This window comes from Myotis myotis, unplaced genomic scaffold (assembly GCF_014108235.1).
Source record: "Myotis myotis isolate mMyoMyo1 unplaced genomic scaffold, mMyoMyo1.p scaffold_m19_p_16, whole genome shotgun sequence".
In the NCBI taxonomy this organism is placed as follows: domain Eukaryota; kingdom Metazoa; phylum Chordata; class Mammalia; order Chiroptera; family Vespertilionidae; genus Myotis; species Myotis myotis.
This window is the reverse complement of record NW_023416320.1, coordinates 22,679,830-22,685,925: the sequence shown is the minus strand read 5'-3', so window position 1 is coordinate 22,685,925 and position 6,096 is coordinate 22,679,830.

The window sequence follows — 6,096 nt, the reverse complement described above, 5'->3', positions numbered from 1 at the left end:
TGGTGAGGGGGAGAAGTTGTTTTTGGCTGAGAGGGAGAAGGCAGGCCTCCTGTCACATCTGTGGTGGAGCTGTGCCACTTCTGTGAGATTTCAAACACTATAATATTAATTCTATGGTGCCCGACCAGTGTGGCTCAGTGGGTGAGCGTCTGTCTATGAACCAGGAAGTCACGGTTCGATTCCCAGTCAGGGCACACGCCCAGGGTTGTAAGCTGGATCTCCAGTAGGGGGCGTGAAGGAGGTAGCCCATCAATGATTCTTTCTCATTATTGATCTTTCTATCTCTCTCTCCCTCTCCCTTCCTCTCTGAAATCAATAAAAATATATTTTTTAGAAAAATTAATTCTATGGTCTTTTCATAGGACCCATTGGCTAAAAGATTATTAACTTTTCTATGACACATGGATATGAGAGAAATGGCTCTGAGAGGCCATTTTTCCTTGCCAGAGAAGTTTTAGGTCTTGTGTTAGCAGAATAAAAAACAAACTAATTCCTTCTCACATACTTAACTTTGCAAAATAATACCTTATTCTGGAGAGGCAAAAGTAAGAATCCAGAAAAGAATTATGCTTCCATCCATGTGACACATTGCCACATGTTACAGATTGAATCATTTGTGAGTAGTTTCTAGCACATGTGAGAGAAATGGAATTCAAGTGAATGAATGTCAAAAATGGAGGAAACTGCTTAAAATTGGGTTGAAATCCATTAAGGATAAGTGCAAGGAAGAAAAGCAATATTCATATGTAGGAAAGAGAATATTTGGCTATAAATATCAACAGAAAACAAATAATGTGGAAGTTTGAGATTTGAACAGTTTTGTCACTAGCCTGTGTATGGATGCACAGGAATATTTACATTTGTTTGTGATTCTGCGAGGCTAGAGATACATACTATGTTGTTAAAATGAGTTGCTTATTGATACAAGGATAGAAGGAGGATCATTGAGAAGGGTCAGGTAAGACTGACTGGGACAGGATAAGGTGGAGATAGAGAAAGAGGGCATGGGGATCCAAGTAAAAAAGACAAGAATATAAAATATTGTGCCCCCAAAATGTATTCTTTCATCTCTCTTATTTATGTGTAAGTTGAACTATATAAAATTGCAAATTTTTAGTACCAGCATGGCCTATAATAAGCAATTTCATTCCATTGGACTTAAATATATATTTACACATGTCTACACACCAATTCTATCTAATAAAAGACAAAAAGGGTAATTGACCGTACCTTCTCTATGCTTCCCATTAGTTAATAAGGGCGATATGCAAATTAACCACCAACAAAATGGCAGCCGGCAGCCACACAGCTGAACCGAGCAGGAGGCTTGCTTGCTCCAGTGATGGAGGAAGCCAAGGTTTCCCGCCTGCCGCGGCCTGGCTCTGAGCTCTGAAAGCAACAAAGTTTCAATTATAGAAGCTAAACAAACCCCAGATACCTGCTTTCAGCAGGCCGTGGCCTCAGAGTTGGAGCGAGCAGGAGCCGGCTCTCAGCTCCAGTGACGGCAACAAAGTTTCTATTATAGAAGGTAAATAAATCCCAGAATAAAAAAAGAAAAGAAAAAAGGGAAAGGATGGAAGCTTCAGTCGCAGGCCAGCCTGAAAACGACCCTCAGCCCCTCACCCAGACTGGCCAGGCTCCCCAGTGGGGACCCCCACCCTAAAGGGGGTGTGGCCAGCTGCAAACAGCCATCAACCCCTCACCCAAGCTGGCCAGGCACCCAAGCGGGACCCAACCCTGATCCAGGACACCCTTCAGGGCAAACCAGCTGGCCCCCACCCATGCACCAGGCCTCTATCCTATATAATAAAAGGGTAATATGCAAACTGACCCTAACAGCAGAAAGACTGGGAATGACTGGTCACTATGACACACACTGACCACCAGGGGGCAGACACTCAATGCAGGAGCTGCCCTCTGGTGGTCAGTGCGCTGCCACATGGGGGAGCTCTGCTCAGCCACAAGCCAGGCTGATGGCTGCCAGTACAGAGATGGTGGTGGGAGCCTCTCCCGCCTCCTCAGCAGCGCTAAGGATGTCTGACTGCAGCTTAGGTCTGCTCCCCGCTGGCAAGTAGACATCCCCCAAGGGCTGCTGGGCTGCCAGAGGGATGTCTGATTGCCAGCTTAGTCCCAATCCCCCGGGGAGCAGGCCTAAGCCAGCAGGTGGTCATCTCCTGAGAGGTCCCAGACTGAGAGAGGGCACAGGCCAGGCTGAGGGACCACCCCCCCCCCCCCGAGTGCACAAATTTTTGTGCACCGGGCCTCTAGTAAATGTATATGTATACATGTGTGATACATTGAAAAAGAAAAAATAAATGTGCATATTTTAAAGTATTGGGAAACTAGGCACTATTTTCATCCAGGTTTGTGAATTTCCAAGTGCTACTCTTGAAGATAACTACTTTACTATAAATCAAAACTTCTGATGTAAGTAACATAAACGTTAGGGAATAAGGGATGATGGCAAATAAACTTTTATATTTAAAAAAATGCAAGTTTTGCTGCAGTAAATTTAGATGTAGATCAGTGACGATCAAGGATTGCCTGCATGCTACATTATGTAAAATATTCATCTGTTGATCACCTTATCCTCTCACAAGCTCATTTTCACGACGCCATTGTCCACCTCTCCCCCGTGTATTGTTAGCACAATGTTTATGAAAATTATCCCATCCTCCCTGACTCACCTCTGGCCCGCTTTGGCATGCACTGCCAACCAAGGGCCAATGGCCCTAATCAGACTCCACAAGAGTCACAAAATTTGTATTTGGAAAGCAACACAGATCAAAAAAACACATCCCCTCTCTTGTTCACAGTCGGTTTGGGTTGGCATTGTGCTGTTCATCCCAGTTTCCTAGGCAACCAGCTTCCAACCCATCCTGAATTACAGGTTGTCCTTTCCGCCCACTCTCCATCACAAGCCTGTAGCAACTGAAGGGGCAAAATGCAATTTATAACAGTTTCCTCTGGGAATAAATATTCTGTCAGCCGCAAGAACATCTCATCCCTGGCACAACCCAGCACTAGTTGGGCTCTCCGGTGCTAGCTATTGTCAGCAACAGTTTCTTAACAGGATTTTACAAGCAGTAGCCCTGTGCAGAAATAAGTTACATGAGTGTCTTAGCTTGTTTGATATTTCACTTGCAGGAAGGATGTGTGTATTTGTACAAAAATCACTAATCATCCCTAGACATTAAAGTACCGAGCTTTTATGATTTGCATTCACAAAATTTAAACTCATATTTCAGAAACATGAAATATTTGTTTGCATGGAACTCTCCTTTAAAAAGAGACATGAAAATGTGCTTGTTTCTAAATAATGTGGATTTTTCATCCTGTTTGGCTCTTTCTTGTGTGTGGGGAGAGATGGGTAATATAGTGAGGTGGCTTAGTGCATATGCACATGGGCTTTCAAATTAGACTTAGTTTTAGTTCTGGTTTGAACACTGCCTTACATGTGTGACCTTGAACAAGTTACCTGACCTCAGTGGTTTTCAGTTTCTCATCTGTAAAATGGGTGCATTAGTAGAACCCATCTTAGAGAGTTCTTGTGAACAGTACGAGAGGTGATGTGTATAAAAGTGCTTAGCATAGTTATCTGACATGTAACCCATTTTATATACAAGTGAGTTGCTATGGACTTAGCCTTGTCTAAGTAAAATGTTTTGGCTGTCCCTGAGAAATTGGCCCGGTCTTGGCAGAAGACTAAGAATTACACAAGGATAGAAGGATCCAACAAGGAAGTAGAGGTTATTGAAAGGCCTGGGGATTTTAACCTGCCATCAGCCATATGAAATGGGTAGGTACCTCACTTTGGGATCAACTTTCTAAAATAGTAGATTTGTTCCTGCTTCATACCATCTGCTTAGCAGTAGAGTTCTATTCAAAATGTGTCCGCGTTAACTGGCATAACAGGAGAGGAAATGCAAACTCAATCAGTGTAATTACCTGCTAAAGATTCTGTATGTGTGTATTCCCACACAGACTGTAAAGATCCTATTTCTAAGTTGGGTAGCATTTCCTTATGAAGGTGGTTTTATGGTTATTATTACAGTGTGAGGTTTTTCAAAAGTTCCATCCAGGAACTTGAAAACAAAGACATTGGAAATTTAATTGGATTGTATTTTAAAGAACACTATGAAAATTTCATTTTAATCTAAAGTCAACATGTATAAAACATAAAGCATTCCCTGATATTTCATACTCTACTTGAAAATGAAATGAAAGTCATCTGAATTTTATTTTCTTTTTGATAAATTGGCACTATATAACTCTTTTTTTTGCCACTTTGATTTTTAAAGAGATTAAGCTGTAGAAATGTTCCAGTGCAAATATAATTTGTATTTGTTGAAAAAAGAAAGACGTGATAAAATATTGATACTAAAACAATAAAAGAAAGATTTTATTAAGCCTGATAGATGCAAATAAATAATATGAAAATAAACTCACAGTTTTTTGGTGAGGGAAAAATATTAGGGCTGGGTACTTAAAATGTTTATTAAGTATATATTAGATTGATTAGTCTCCGTGTTCTAAACCTCCTTTTCCAAGAACTCTGCAAACTTGAACTAACTAAACCTTAAATGCACCCTCTGAGCCAGATATGCTTGTTTGTCTTGCAAACTCCAAAGCAGCATTCTGCTGGATATGTCTCTGTTTTATTTACATTGCCGAGCAAAATAGGCTTCCAAGAACCTAAGCCATGATTTTAAGGCATTGGAATAAGAAACAGAAACAAAAATCTACTTTCAAATAGTTCATGTCCTTGATCTGCAAATGCACAGAGCATCACCAAAAACTAAAGCACTGGATTCCTGAATTTAAAAAAGAAAGAGAGAGTCCTCTTGTCATTATTTGCAATGGCACCATTTAATTTCCATCAGTACATTTACTTTCCTTTAGTGAAAGGCCTTGAGGCGCCCATATTTCCTTTTAGGAGGAGGATTTTCACAGCAAGTCCCTTCTCTGAATCTTGAAGCCTGGATTTGTTTGATTCGAGCCTGACAAGACTGCCTCTCAGGAGATAGTCCAGGAGACAAGACAAAAGCCGCCTGGAAGCTTTCCCCTGAAAGACTGAGCTATTGCTTTTCATGTCAAACCCACAAAATGCATCAAAGCAGCTGGGTTCTCTGCTTGGAAGCACCACAAGGCATTGCAACCAATTCATCTCTTCTTCTGGTATTAGTGAATTGGCTTCCAGTGAGTCCCCAGGTCTACTTGCTGCTAATCCAATTGTAGTAAATCTCACCCCCACCAACAGAGGATGAGTTCTTTGAATCTGTATCCAATGCAAACATGTGAGGTATTATCATACTTTTTATATCCCTAGACTCTCCACTCTACCACCCAGATATTGGTTAGTGAGAGGGCTGGAGCTTCCGTTTTCCTCCCAGTCAGCTAACTCCAGAAGAGAAGAGAATAGTTATTTAATTATAACAAGCAAATACATGAAAATATGTTTGCAACAGATTTTTTTAAAGCTTATGTGCCTAGGATAATATTCCCCTTGACCCTTGGTAATCTAAGGATTTTCCTCTGAGCCTTCACCAGAATTGTGATACTTCATTATTCAAGAATAAAAGGTTTTTTTAACATGGTAAATATTCAGATTAAATTGCTAACAAAAGTAATATCACAAAAAAGTAATATCCAAGACACAGATAATAACAATGTCCTATTTTAAGTACTGTATATGCAACAAAAATCCATAGGACAAATAACAGTTTGAGTAGTTTTTGATAGAAGTTGGTAAGAATAGGATTTTGGCATAACCTGCACTTCCTAGTCACAAGTTAGTTTCAAAGAAAGCTGTTAAATTGTAAACTCAGGTGCCCCTTAGCCATTTTCTATTGAAGGAAACACAAAGAGAATTTGAGTCTATGATTATTGTCATGTCCCAACGAATACTAAGTTGCCATCATTTCTTAGACTCATCATGATGATGGAGTTACTGTCAGTAACTGAGGAATAGTTCTTTATAATCTGCTTGAAGCTACATAATCATTTATTCTTAACTTTTAATAAAGATGGGGCCTCAGCTAAAGTGAGGTTTACTGATTAATCCTAAGGTTTCAATACATTGGATTCATTGTCTGC